The sequence below is a fragment of the Podarcis raffonei genome, chromosome 2 (assembly GCF_027172205.1).
Source record: "Podarcis raffonei isolate rPodRaf1 chromosome 2, rPodRaf1.pri, whole genome shotgun sequence".
Taxonomy (NCBI): Eukaryota; Metazoa; Chordata; class Lepidosauria; order Squamata; family Lacertidae; genus Podarcis; species Podarcis raffonei.
Genome location: NC_070603.1, coordinates 101068973 through 101083537, shown reverse-complemented (window position 1 = coordinate 101083537; position 14565 = coordinate 101068973). Strand labels below are relative to the sequence as shown.

At 46.6% G+C, this 14565-nt stretch overlaps 1 protein-coding gene across 8 annotated transcripts in view; it reads right to left on the bottom strand.

The window, feature by feature from the left end:
* ADAMTS9 (ADAM metallopeptidase with thrombospondin type 1 motif 9) overlaps positions 1-14565 on the bottom strand; it is a 139195-nt gene that overhangs the window by 117403 nt on the left and 7227 nt on the right. The window contains exon 1 of one of the 8 annotated variants that reach the window (XM_053378301.1): positions 10194-10288. The exons of the other annotated variants lie outside the window; for them this stretch is intronic. The gene's annotated coding sequence lies outside the window, so the exon portion shown is untranslated. Of the gene's footprint in view, positions 1-10193; positions 10289-14565 lie in introns of those variants that run through there. 8 annotated transcript variants of the gene reach the window in all.

The following is a 14565-nucleotide window of genomic DNA, read 5'->3' as shown; positions in this document are numbered from 1 at the left end:
TTGCATATTCTGAATGGCACCTTCAATTTCCTGTGAGGTTATTGTAGAGTTCAAGATTGATCTTTTATCTTGAGTTATTTTTGATAGTCCATTTATCTTTAAAAATTGATCTATCTCTGATTCTTTCTGGGGCCCCTGTGCATACAGTTCTTTGAAGTATCTGTGGAAGCACCTCCTAATTTCTTCTGGTTTCTGTACGATCCTTCCATCAATCTCTAGATTTGTTATCGTGTTTAGCTTTTGTCTTTTTTTCAGCTGCCAAGCTAGCAGCTTTCCACATTTATTTGCTGATTCAAAAGATCTTTGCTTCATCTGTTTTATTTTCCATTCAATCTCCTGATTAATCAATTTTGAGTATTCTGCTTGGTGGAATTTAATTTCTCTCAGCACCTCCTTGGACTTTGGTTTGGTTCTCAGTTTTTTTTCTCCTTGGTGTATTTTCTCCAATATTTTGTCCTTCTTTCCGTTCCAGAGTTTTTTCTTGATTGAATTCTGTTGTATCAGAAACCCTCTCATAAAAGCTTTGCTTGCGTCCCAGATCGTTCTTTTTTCAACTGTAGTGTTCAGATTTATCTCAAAATAGTCCTTTAATGTTTTTTGGGCCTTTTTCACAATCTCTTGATCTCTTAGTAGTGTGTCATTCATTCTCCATCTGAAGGAACCGGATTGAGTTAATCTAAGTTCTATTTTCAAGGCGTTGTGGTCGGAGCATGTTTTTGGGCAGATTTCCACCTTTTTAGTCTTGGGTGCCAGCCCCCTGGAGGTCCAGATTTGGTCGATCCTTGACCAAGACAGGTGGGCCTCAGAGAAAAAAGTTCCTTCTTTACCTAGGGGGTTCTTTGTCCTCCATATGTCGATCAAATCCAGATTGTCAGTCAGTTCGAAAAAAGTTTTGGGCAGTCTGCCGTCTGATGTTAAGTTTTGGTTATAAGACTTATCCATATGTGTAGACACCACTCCATTCATATCTCCCATCATTATGATGTTAGCATAATCCAGATAGTCCAGCAACGTCTCATGCAGCTTCTTGAAAAATTCTGATTTCCCGTCATTTGGGGCATAAATTCCTAATATCAATATTTTTTCTCCTTGGGTTTGAATTTCAATTGCCAAAATTCTTCCTTGTTCATCCTTAAATAGAAATTTGGGTATCAGGCTCTCCTTAGCATAGATCACCACTCCTCTTTTCTTTACTTTGTCAGACGAAATAAATTCTTGGCCTAATCTTTTATTTACCAAAACCTTCCTGTGGAGCCTGGTCACATGGGTTTCTTGTAGGCAAATAATGTCCAATTGTTCTTTCTTCAATATGTGAAATAACCTCCTTCTTTTCTCCGGGGAATTTCCGCCATTTATATTCCAACTGAGTAGCCGCAGAGACATCCTGAACTATTCTGCTACACCTAGAGCGGTGTATCTTCTTTCTCCTCTGGTTCCGAAGGTGCAGGTATTGCTCCACCTGGGTTGGGTATAGGCCAATTAGCTGCTGCTTCTTTTTGGAGGTCTTCTCCGTGATCGTGCTGGAACTTTTGTAAGTCCTCTGGTGATCTTATTTTAACCTTCTTCTGTTTGTAAGTGAATGATAGCCCTTGTGGGAACTCCCACCTGTAAGGAATTGTGTTGAGTCTCAGCAACTTAGCCAAATCTGAGTAGGTGGCTCTCAAGTCCAATAACTGTTTAGGAATATCTCGGTAAATTTCCACCCTTTTCTCTTGTATCACAATTGAGTTTTTGAAGTGTAGGCCTAGTATTTTATCTCTCTCCTCCCTTGATCTCAAAGCTATTAAGCAGTCTCTGGATCTATCTTTTCTTACTAATCTTCCCAACCGAAAAGCCGATACAATTTTGAAATCAATTTCTTCTTTTAAGTCCCAGAACTTTGTAAACTCTGTTGTCAAAAGTCCTTTCAAATCTTCTTGTTCAATTTCTGGGACTGCCCTTAGTCTGAGGTTGGTCTCGCGATTTTTCAATTCCACCAACGAGAGATAGGTTTGTTGGTCCCCTATCTGTTTATGAAGAGGCTTGACTTCCGCTTTAACTTCCTCGACTTCTTTTTTAGCTGATGTTGCAATTTGAACGGCTTCCCCTGCCAGTTTACGATTCTCTTCTGTTGCTCCTTGCAATTTTTCAATTGCTTGGGTATGTTGGGAAACCTGATCTGTCAATTTCTGGATCGAGGATGTTGCTTGGTCAATTTTTGTTGATTGATTATCAATTTTTTGATTTATTGCTGACAATTGTTCCAAAACTTGTTTCAGTACTGCCTCAGCTCCTCCTGCTGCCATATCTTCCTCTTCAGATTTTTCAGGCTTTTCGGTTTCTACTTTTTGTGTCGCAAGCACAGCTGGAACTGATAATCTACGTCCCTGAGTTAAAGTTGTTTGCAAAAGCTGTGCTTGCTTTTTTGCTTTCTCTTTCTCCTTAGCTTCCTTAGCTTTGGCTGCTCTTGTCTTTCCTGTGCCACTCATCAGTCAACGTTCAAGGTCAAGTATTGTAATCCCATGGGAAAGGCAAGTCCAGAATTAAAAACAGTCTATTGAGAGAAGGTAAACAGAGAAACTTTCCCAGGCCTCTATATTCCCAATGTCCTCTAGGGGGAGTGCCACCAAAGTTTTAGTAAGAAGAAGGTAACTTTCCGCAATTAAAGTCTCTTTGTTCCAACTTTAAAAACAATTTTAAAAGCAAATTAGTTCCAGCACGCTAAAAGAAAGGTCCTGCAGAGCCCTTTTAAACATATAACAAAGTTCCAGCAAGGTGCCTGCAATTGTATCCACTTCAGCTAGGTGAGCTCAAAATTACACTATCCAGTTACAAAAGTATCTGGAAGCTTGCAACAGTTCCGCAGTTTAAACAACTTTACCCGGCCACCCAGGAATTTGGGGTTAGAGTCTTCCCTTGCCCTTGGGGTGTCCGCTCCAGGTCAATTTTATGCTGTATTTATTCTTTAAAAGTAAAATTCAAATGTGCACGAAAGTCCCGATTTAAAGCTTCAAAGCTTCCCTGTTCACAGCGCTTTCCGCTCTTTAGACCGTCTGCTTTGATCTTGAAAGCAGTGTCGGAAGACGGACTTCCTCTTTCTCGTCTCCCGTTTTTAGCCAAATTTTCCGATTTGATTTGTAGAATCTTAGGTCCTTACTCACGGGTTTGATGTTTCAGCCCGATGTTTCTTGGAAGAAAGGTCAGCGCTCATCCGTGACAGCCGCGCGGCTTCGCCTCCGCAGAAAGAGCGATGAACCCACAGCACCGCTCCCCCTCCTTCACTCCGGAGCCCCTTACGGGGTTCCTTTTGTGATTTCGGGGTCGCTCCAGGTGCCCGCCGGGTCCCACGGCCACGGACTCACTCTGCCCGTGGTTTATCTTGATGGGTTGCCGCTGCGCCGTCGCGAGCAACCCTTTTCTGCGGTGCCCCTCTTCAGAGCTCGAAGAGGTCCGCCATCACGGTTTTGCGCCGCCTCCGGAAGTTCGGGGAAGAAAGACTTTGGCGTCAGATCCTATATATTCTCCCAGAGGCTGGCACTGTGCTGAGAACCATTTCAGCTTCTTGCCACCACGGTGAGAATCGGCGGAAGTCCTTTCCTTCCTTGATTACAACCCCTCTACCTCTTCTCAAGGAGGCGAGGTGTCTGGTCACCTTTCCTAGCCGCAAACGAAACGAGCAGCGTTAGGTCGCTGGAGCGGTCAAGCCTTTGTGGAACTATCACACATCAGGATTGAAACTAACCTCAGATCTAATCTGTTGCAATCCCTGCCCTCACCACAGCTGCTTTAAAAGGCACAAGAAGCGCAAGGCACCTCACATTCCACTTGGAAAAAAGGAGGAAAAGTTGGCCCCAGACAACTGCTTTCATTTCCCATTTTGACATATGAGAAATCCACCCTTATCAGTTGCTGCAGCCAGAGGCAGACCCCGCCGCAATCCCAAACAAAGGTCAAGGGGGAAGTGGTGTGGCGCACGATGAGGGCAACTTGGATTACATTTCTTTTGGGGGGGTGGGAATCGTTAAGGTGAGGCCAGGAAGGAAACCGAGTAAGCCCAAGGAAAGGTCAACTGATAAGAAAACAAGAGTTTAAAACCATTCATGACATTGAGAAGGAAATACCAGAAACAGCTAATTAAAAATACAGCCTCTGAATGCAATAAAAAAAAAGGAAGAGAGCATGCAGAATTGGAAAATAAAATAAAATAAAATCAATCGATCAAGACACAGAAGCAGCCTGAGATTGCAAGCTACTTGCAAACGTGACAACAATCACATATGAAAGTATTCCATAGGTATTCCGCACTTCGTTTGGTAAGCAAGGACGGCACAGAATGGTTCCTAAGGCTGGTTTTCCCTGACACTCCCCCCCCCCTTGACACTGGCTGACTCATTCGCAATCTACAAGTTTCTGAACACCAGCCATAGGTTTTGTAATCAGGAGCTGAGCAGGACTTTCTGTGTCTTGTATCTCACATGCAAGCCCAGTATTACTGACTACAGATATCTGGGGCTTCAACATGGAGAATCATACATACACTCTACTGACCTATGACCCTCCTCTTGTACTAGTGCAGGCATAGGCAAACTCGGCTGGACCACAACTCCCATGATCCCTAGCTAACAGGACTAGTAGTCAGGGATGATGGGAATTGCAGTCCCAAAACATCTGGAGGGCCAAGTTTGCCTATGCCTGTACTAGATAAACCCCTGAGAAAGGGGAATAGTAAAGGTAAAGGCACCCCTGCCCGTACGGGCCAGTCTTGACAGACTCTGGGGTTGTGCGCCCATCTCACTTAAGAGGCCGGGGGCCAGCGCTGTCCGGAGACACTTCCAGGTCACGTGGCCAGCGTGACAAAGCTGCATCTGGCAAGCCAGCGCAGCACACAGAAACGCCGTTTACCTTCCCGCCAGTAAGCGGTCCCTATTTATCTTACTTGCACCCGGGGGTGCTTTCGAACTGCTAGGTTGGCAGGCACTGGGACCGAGCAACGGGAGCGCACCCCACCGCGGGGATTTGAACCGCCGACCTTTCGATCGGCAAGCCCTAGGCGCTGAGGCTTTTACCCACAGCGCCACCCGCGTCCCTTTTAGAGAAAGGGGAATACCTACCACTAAAGTTACCTCAGAAGTAAGAGGAGGTGTAACTGTACTCAGTGGCTCATGGGTTCTCTCCTCAGCGCTTCCATAACAAATTTAAATACTGCTTGTAGCGTACTGATCCTGCGCCACCTAGGCACCCACTAGTCCAGCTTATATCCCCCAAACCTCTCTACAGACAGGCCCTTGGACTATCGGAACCTTAAAATCCTCTTTGGATGCCCTCTATGGCTGAAGCAAGGCAGGTAACCACCAGGGACAGGGACTTTTCAGTGGCGGCGCCTCAGTTATAAAATAGCCTTCCTGGGAAGGCTCTCCTGGAGCCATATTTGTGACCCTACTGGCATCAAGTGAAGAGCTATTTGCTCACTCAGTCCTTTTAAATAATTTAGGTAATGTGGGCCTCTGTTCTTTTTTAAAAAACAACAACCCTGAAGGAGCTCTTTTTTCTCTAATTGCCTTTTATGAGGCCTTCTTGGTTGTGCCACAACCTTTGGAAGTTTGGTTGGTGGCAGCAACAGGGAGGAACTTGTCTGTGATGGAGCACTTATTGTGCGGATATGACCCTTTCTTAGCTTAGCCAAACTCTATCATTATTAACGTTCAGTGACTATTGAGGTGACATTTATGTTCCCTAGCCTTTGCTGCTTAGTTCCAGTACATTCATTTCAACTTTGCCTGGGTTTTATTCTGGATTCTAACTCTTCAGTGTTGCTATATCATAAACATAGCAAATCTGTTTTTAATTTTGGGTGTGTGGCAAGTTCTGTATTGTTGTTATTTATGTGGGATTTCCCCCCTTTTCTAATTGTTTGATCTTTTTCACTTTGTACAGTAAGCCGCAACTTACGTGAGGGTTACATTCTGGGGTTTGCACCTAAAGCCAAAATCGTGCATAGTCAAAACCCATCGGGTTCAATAGTGGTTGGGATTGCCCAAGCAATTTTTCCTGGAACCCTTCCCTCCGTTCTTATCGTTACTTTTATTCTTTGCCAAGCGCATAAAGCTGAAGGCACACAAGTTAAATGTCCATAAGTTGTGGACTTGCTGCTGTTCATTGTTGTTGTTTTAATTATTTATTGTAAGCAGCCTAGAAAACTTTATGTTATGCAGCAGAATACAAATGTATATACTCGGGGCTGCCAACTTGAATAAAATATTGGTGTGTGTGAGAGAGAGGGGGGGTAAGCCCCACCCTGCATAATCAATCACAAGACACAGCTCACACACACCATTTGAATTGCAATGCCTATCAACTTTGGGCATGTAAGAGAAGAACAGAAGATCGTTAAGAAGAGCATCTGGTCCACTATCCTGTTCTCACAGTGGATGAACAGTTGCCTGGGGGAAAACAGCAAGCATGATTCAGACACAAGAGCACTCTCCCTTCCTGTGGTTTCCAGCAACTGGTAAGGCTCTTTGGCTTCCGTCAGTGGAATGGGGAGGAGCCAAGAATCCCCTTTCCCTTTGAACTCCCCAAAATCTGCTCCAGAGGTTTGGGGGAGCCACCAAAGAAGTGCGGTAGGGGTTGCAGGGGGCTGCAAAGTGTAAAGGGGCTATTGCCAAACATCACCTCCCTTTCCGTTCCGGTGATGGAATCCTCTACTGGTGGCAAAAGCTTTCTGCCAGTGAAGGAATGCCACCTGGATACAACTATCAAGGATCAGAAAACCAATTTCATACGACAACATCTTACCTTGTTTGGAAGCCAATGACCTGGTTCAGATGTAACAGGAAACTATAGTTAACTGCGGCTTGTATGTGGAAAGGGAGCTGTAAAGAAGCTGTAGGTGAAGCTACTACACATCTTGGCTTATCAAACTCAGATTTTGTGGTCCAAATTTGGACAGTATATGCTTGACATTTTTGGGACGCGGGTGGCGCTGTGGGTAAAAGCCTCAGCACCTAGGGCTTGCCGATCGAAAGGTCGGCGGTTCGAATCCCCGCGGCGGGGTGCGCTCCCGCTGCTCGGTCCCAGCGCCTGCCAACCTAGCAGTTCGAAAGCACCCCCGGGTGCAAGTAGATAAATAGGGACCGCTTACTAGCGGGAAGGTAAACGGCGTTCCGTGTGCTGCGCTGGCTCGCCAGATGCAGCTTGTCACGCTGGCCATGTGACCCGGAAGTGTCTTCGGACAGCGCTGGCCCCCGGCCTATAGAGTGAGATGGGCGCACAACCCTAGAGTCTGTCAAGACTGGCCCGTATGGGCAGGGGTACCTTTACCTTTACCTTTTATGCTTGATTTTAGGGCATCCTGCCATTCTGGAAAACAGTTGGACCATGATGACAACAGGTATCATCCACCAGGAACTAGAAAGGCAAGGGTGCACCAGGCCATAATGTATTTCCTCTAGGTATATTTGGAGGGGGGGGGAACCACCAGTAGTATAAAAATCTAGGAACAGTGGATGCTGCCTCAGGCCATCAGGCCATCTAGTCTATGCTGACTGGCAGTGGCTCACCCGGATATGAGGCAGGGTTCCTCCACAGCCCTACCTGGAAGTGCCAGGGATCCTCTGCATGCAGAACAGATGAGTGATGTCGCTTTCCCAGCACAGAATACTTGGGACACATTGTAAGAAAATACGTGCAGAACTCTTAACCAGGAACGATGAGAGTGTTACGAAACGAGCATCCGGCATTTTACAACAGCATGACTCGGTAGCATTTTATGACCTTTTCCGCTCCAAAGGGTCACACCTCCTGCCCTTGAAACTATTCTCCACCTCCTCCTCTCCCACAAGTCAAGCGAGCATCCGAACTATCGAGCCAATCTCTTTTTTTTCCTCCTCTCCGTCTCGTTCTCAAGCCCACCCTCCTCCGTGGCTCACAGGAAAGACGAGGCTCCCAAGTTCAGCAGTGCTTCCTTTCTTTATTAAAGATTATTTTTAAGTTCCCAGTCCCTCCTTCTTCCTTCGCTTCCCTGCCCACATCCCCTCCCCACAATAACTGGAAATGTTTAGATCAAATGTTATTTGAAGCTGGGATCTGAAAGGCCAACTCAACAGGGATGCTGGCACACGTCAGCAGAGAAAGCACTCGAAGTTGCCTCTGATTAGAGGAGCGCTAAGCAACACAAAACCCTGCACACTGGTGCTGCTGTCTTGACCCTTCTGCATCACAATCCCGCTTAAATAGCCTATCCTCTTTGGTCAAGGTTGAAGGCGCATGGAACTGGGGGAGGGAAAACTGCTTAACATTTCAGCAAGACCTGCTGAAGCTGAACACCACACAATTTTTTAAAATGTGGCAAGAGTTGTGGTTGTGGCAGAGCATCCACAAGGCCTCAGATTCAATCTCTGGCATTCTGAGGACAAGCTAGGAAAGCACACTTTTCAGGATGAGGCTGTAGCTCAATGTTAGGGCGTCCTCGGTTGAATACCAGGTCTCCCCAGGCTGGGAAGCACGCCTGTCTAAAACCCTGGAGAGCTACTGCTAAGCTTGCAAGGCCAATGTGTCCAATTTAGTCTAAGGCTAAGTCCCTATGAAACAACAGGGAGCTGGTTGGCCAGTCAGTGTTGTAGACAGTACTGAGCCAACGGCCTGACTCTGGTAAAGAAAAGCTCCCTATATCTGGCATGTACACTATTGGTTTCTCTGGACCTTGGCCCCTTAGCCCAATCTCAAGCTCCACAATCACTGTGATACACAGATGGAGATCTCACACAAGTGACTTTAACTATTCATTTCAATGTTTGGCCAGCTCTCTTGCGTATAAGCTTTCTCCCAAACCAGGGTTGCTGGGTTGAAAGCCAGAGAACATATACATGCCTTTAGATCTCCCAACACAGCAGGAGATAAGAAGTTCTGCGATGTTTCCTGCCCATTCCCTCTATGTCCCTATTGCCCAGCCCCCTCCCAGGCTTGCTGTGTGGCATACCTGGGACTCTGACAACATTGGGGAGGAGGGATGGATGAAGTGTTCCACTGAGACACGTGTTGGAAGGAATCAGGAAATGGCCTGTTAAGCCATGCATGAGAGGAGAGGAAGGAAGGGGGGGGGAGGGAGTTCGGTCGGGAGGATTGGGAATGTGATCAGTGATTTTGTGTGAGTCATGGGAAATTCACCAGGACGTGGTGTTTCGCAGCACCTTGGAAGAAGAGGCAAAGAGAAATAACTTCTTGAGTGTAGGTGGTGTTCCAAACAAAGACTAATTTCCCTTGCGAGGTCCCTGTTCTTATACACCATCTAAATAATCATCGTGTTTAAGAAATATTTACTGGATACTGGTACTCAGAAACCCTCATTTCCAGTTAAGCTACACTAAGCTCTTCCCTGTCTCACAGAGCTTAGCTATTAAGAATGCGGCTTGCAGATCTCTCCGCAAGTTTTGCCGTATTTATCCTTGAGCCACTTGCAGCAAAAGTTGTGGCGTTTATGCAACTGTTTGCTCCAGTAATGCTGTAAAAGCTAACCCAAGCATCCCTCTGGAATACAGCTGAGCTTCAAAGACTCCACGAGATTATTTCTTTTCTCTCTGGTTGGCTGGCAACTGTGACTGATGGAGCCGGCCCGCACAAAAGGACCGGGGCGAGCCAAGTTGCAATGATGAAGCTGACAATAGCCCCCGCCAGCCCCCCACTCCTCTTTTGATGGCAAGCCACTCTCTCCAAATAGAAAGGTCAGAGCAGGGGAGTATAAGCAAAGGAGCACACTGCCTCCCATACATCTTCAAGGCGGTTGACACCAGCACAAGAAGATACACGGCGATGATCATAGGAAATGATGAGTGGCAATGCAGGCATCTTCTGGAGAAGAGGGAACGTAAGAACATAGGAAGCTGCCTTGTACCAAGTCAGACCTCTGTCCTAGCTCAGGACTGCCTGCACTCCATGGATTTAGGCATTCTCTCTGGAGATCTGCATGCAAAACAGATGCACTATCACTGTGCTATGGATCTGAACCTTATCCTACTGAATCTTCAATCAAGTAACGAACAAAATGGTGGAGTCTTCCCTGGGGTTGCTAAAGAAAGCCAAGCAATGTGAGGCTAGTTAGAAGATGGCCCTCCTTATCCTCCCCAGATGTGTGGTCTACTGGATCGGTGAATGAATGGAGAGAGATTAACAGGAGGATCCCCAAACAAGTTTTTTTTTCTCAGGGTCCCTCCAACTACCTTTGATTCAGCGGAATCCATGCTCTGCTGATCCACTCTCCCAAGGGTTGCTGATCAAATGTGCCAGATCCCATGGTTCCTTCCAACTGTTCTGAGTCTCCAGCATCTGATCTCCAAGAAGGGAGCAGAGACAGCTGGAAGAGAGAAACCAGAGGGGCATAGTCCAGCAGCAACCTTTGGAAGAACAAACAATAAAAAAGCTTTGTCAGAGGTACCGTTCTCTTGAGAAGTCAGCCCTTCTTACACCTCTAGTTGAGCGTTGCTAATTGGGGCCCCAATAAAAATTTAAAGGGGGGGAAAAAACCTGGATGTACATTTCCAAAATATAAGATAAAAAACAAAATAAAACCCACATACAGCAAGTGTTTTGTGTTGTGTAGGCTCTACTAATAATAATAATAATAATTTATTTATACCCCGCCCATCTGGCTGAGTCTCCCCAGCCACTCTGGGCGGTTCCCAATCAAGTGTTAAAAACAGTACAGCATTAAATATTAAAAACTTCCCTAAACAGGGCTGCCTTCAAATGTCTTTTAAAGATAGGATAGCTGCTTATTTCCTCCACATCTGAAGGGAGGGTGTTCCACAGGGTAGGCGCCACTACTGAGAAGGCCCTCTGTCTGGTTCCCTGTAACCTCACTTCTCGCAATGAGGGAACCGCCAGAAGGCCCTCAGCGTTGGATCTCAGTGTCCGGGCTGAACGATGGGGGTGGAGACACTCCCTCAGGTATACTTACTTATGATGTAAGTAATGGGCCCTGGCTGCTAGCCTGCTCCCTAAAATATCACTGGTTTGCTCATTTCTATATATAGGGTGCCTACATTCTGCATGGACTGCTTGCATGGTCCATATAGTATATATTCAACACAAAAAACAGCAACAATTTTTTGTTGACAAAGGACAGCTGGACATATAAGGGGCCCTATTACCTTGAGTAGCTTAGGGCCTCATCAAACCTAAATCCATCCCTGGCTGGGCGACACCTTGTTTTCAACATTGTAATACATCAATATATCACGATGTCTGAAATAAGGATGGAGCTATGCAGAGTCAATGGCTGGCTTCATGGTTTTCCTCACATTGTGATTTTTACATAGCACACATACCATGATTCATGATATATTGCCAGATCAAAAATTATGAGACCGGTATCACAATATGGACCGGTTTTGGACGATTTACAGTGGTACATCTGGATGCGAACGGGATCCGTTCCGGAGCCCTGTTCGCATCCCGAAGCGAACGCAACCCGCGCCCCCGCGTTACGATTTGCTGCTTCCGCGCATGCGCGACGTCATTTTGACCGTCTGCGCATGCAGCAAAACCAGAAGTAACGCGCTCCGTTACTTCCGGGTCGCCGCAACTTGCAACCTGAAAATACTTATCCCGAAGCTATTTCAACCCGAGGTATGACTGTATTGACATATCGCCCAGCCCTACTGATTGCCATTAAGACACCTCTCATGCTTTCTCTAGTTCTCTTCAGCCATAATTTTCCTGTACAGTAGTACCTCAGGCTAAGAACTTAATTCGTTCTGGAGGTCCGTTCTTAACCTGAAACTGTTCTTAACCTGAAGCACCACTTTAGCTAATGGGGGCTGCCGCCACGCCACCGGAGCACAATTTCTGTTCTCATCCTGAAGCAAAGTTCTTAACCCGAGGTACTATTTCTGGGTTAGCAGAGTCTGTAACCTGAAGTGTATGTAACTTGAAGCATATGTAACCTGAGGTACCACTGTATTAAATTAACATGGGGTGGGTGCTCCACGGGAGGGGTGAGTGTTAACTCCACCCCCACTACTATTCCACCTACCTCCCCCATGAACTGAAGGAGCGTTGACTGAAGTGGGGAGCCCCATATACTTGTGGAAGGTCCCCACACTGGAAAAATCAGGATTCTAACACGAGGAGCCTCCTCTGCTGTTGAGGGCGGTGGAATCCCAAGTGGGGAGAAATATTGTTGCCCTCATCTCCAGCATGTGAGCTTCCTCACATGTAAGAACAGGAAGCTAGACTAGATGGGCCTGTGGTCTGATCCTGCAGGGCTTTCCTTACGCAGATCCCTGCTCCAGGATTTCAGCTTCCAACTCGTGGCAGGCCATCAGAACAAGTGGTGGACAACAGAGCTGGCAAGCTTACTCCCCACAGCCCTCTCACATGTTAACGCAACTCCTGGCAAGGGGTTTTCCCTCACTTGCTCGCTCACTTTACCCCTAATACTAATTTTTGCACTACTAGTTCCAGTCAACACGGCTAAGTGAATTCCTGCTTCAAGCCCGCTACACACCAATCAACATGAACGATTAACGATAAAGAAAAACTACAACAAACCAGATTAAGATGATGGCCTGGGCAAAAGACTACCTGCCCACAACACAAAGAGAATTAGCTCGGGATGAGTGCTGTGGCAGATGCCTGGACCTTGAGAGCCAAATGCCGTTTAAAAGCACATCAAAACAATGAACGTCATCTCTAAGGGGAATAGTACACAGGCATCTGGCACAGGATATTAATACATAAAATATCAGAAGAGAAACTGTGGGAAGCAACTATGGTAATGGGGGGAGGGGGGAGAAGTCTCTTTACAATGTTGGCATAAATAGATCCCGTTACAGGTTTGTAAAGTTCTATATAAAAATATTGGAAAAGAGGTATTGAGAGTGGTTTAAGAATCAAAGCAATGTTTATTATTAAGATACTGTTTCATAAGAATTGCAAGAGTGGTGGAGGCAGCTGTTAACCCTTTTCCTGTAGCATAGGAACATCATGTACTTTATTTTCTCTGTTTATGCGATAACAAAGACGTTAATAATGGTGTGCAGGTATAGATTTGTTTTCAATTTTTTCATTATTTAATTATTTACTGTGTATTGGCAAACTGTTCTCTCCCACCTAGTAATTGCTAGGGGGGAAATTGTATGCCAGAATATTCCACTTGAGTATTGGAATGGGTAACAAACGATTAAAAAAAAAAGTTTTTTAAAAAAAGTTTATCTTCATTTGAAATTATCTATAAATGCCCACAGCTTCCGGAGGTGCATATCATCTGGAGTATATCTCCTGGGTGCAACCATATAAAATGGATATTAATTAAATCATTTTCAGAATTGTCAATCAGCTTGAACTTGAACCATGTATTGAGCTAGGTTTGATTTTTAAAAGGATTGGTGCTGAATTCAATGAGTGGGGGTGCAAATACAGCACAATATGGGAAGTAAGAAAGAAATGACCAAGTCGCATTAGAAAAAAGGCCCCCAGTCCCCCCCGCAACACAACCATTCATAGTGAAGGCAAACGATCAGCTTCATTTCGCCTTAGTGATATTCTCACATACTGTATTGGCCCAAATATAAACCACAACCGAATAGAAGCCACACCTTTTAAAAAAAATGGGGGGGGGGAGACAATGCCCGAATATAAGACGACCACATGGCGACCACGTGGTCCAAGCAAAAAATTGTGGCGCTAGAGGACCCGCAAGGCGCACTGGGCAATGGTGGGGGAGCTGCCGAAAGGGCCCCAACACTCCTCTGAAGTGCCAGCCTTACACAGTGCAGCTGGAGGGAAGTTTGCATATTGCGGAGGTGGCCCGCCTGGGCACCCGCAACCCACAGCAGGCTGCTCCCTCCATGCTGGGTGGGCATCCCCGGCTCCCTAACAGCGGTGGCAGGGGCCAACTGGGCAAGAAGAGACATTCTGCGGGGGGGCGGGCGCAGCTCGCCTCACACCACACCAGGTTAGGTGTCCCCCACTACATTAACAGCGGAGGGGCAGGCAGAGGAGGATTGCATGGCAGTGGCGGCATAGCAGCCCCCGCCGGCACTCGCCATCCCACCACCCGCCACTTCCGGCACTGGGTGGGCACCCCCCCTGACAGTGGAGGCCCACAGCGGGAAGTGATGGCACTGGCGGCCAGCCGCCAGCAATCTACCACCCCATTTGTTAGGGCTCCAGCAGCAGTTACAAGTCTTGGGAGCAGCGGGCAGGCTGTGTGCCATTGCCCAGCGCTCCCGCGCACTTTGCCAGCGGCCTCCGCCCCTTCACTCTGACGGCTTGGGGGAGGCTTGGGAGTGGCAAACGAGGCGGGCACCATTGTCCCGCACCCCTGACAGCCCTCATGGTGGCATCCTAGGCTGTTCCAGCAGCGATATTGTAAGGTCACGAATATAAGCCGCACTTTAACTTTTCACTGTCGGAATTTGATAAAAAAAAGTGCGGCTTATATTTGGGCCAATACGGTAGTATGGCTGCATATAAACAAACCCCTTTGCGCATCTTAAACATGCTTGAGGTCAAGGGATAGCCCCCTCCTTGGTCACTGATTCATCTGCCAGTCATGCTTTTCACTTCCATGCGCATTGAGCACAAAGG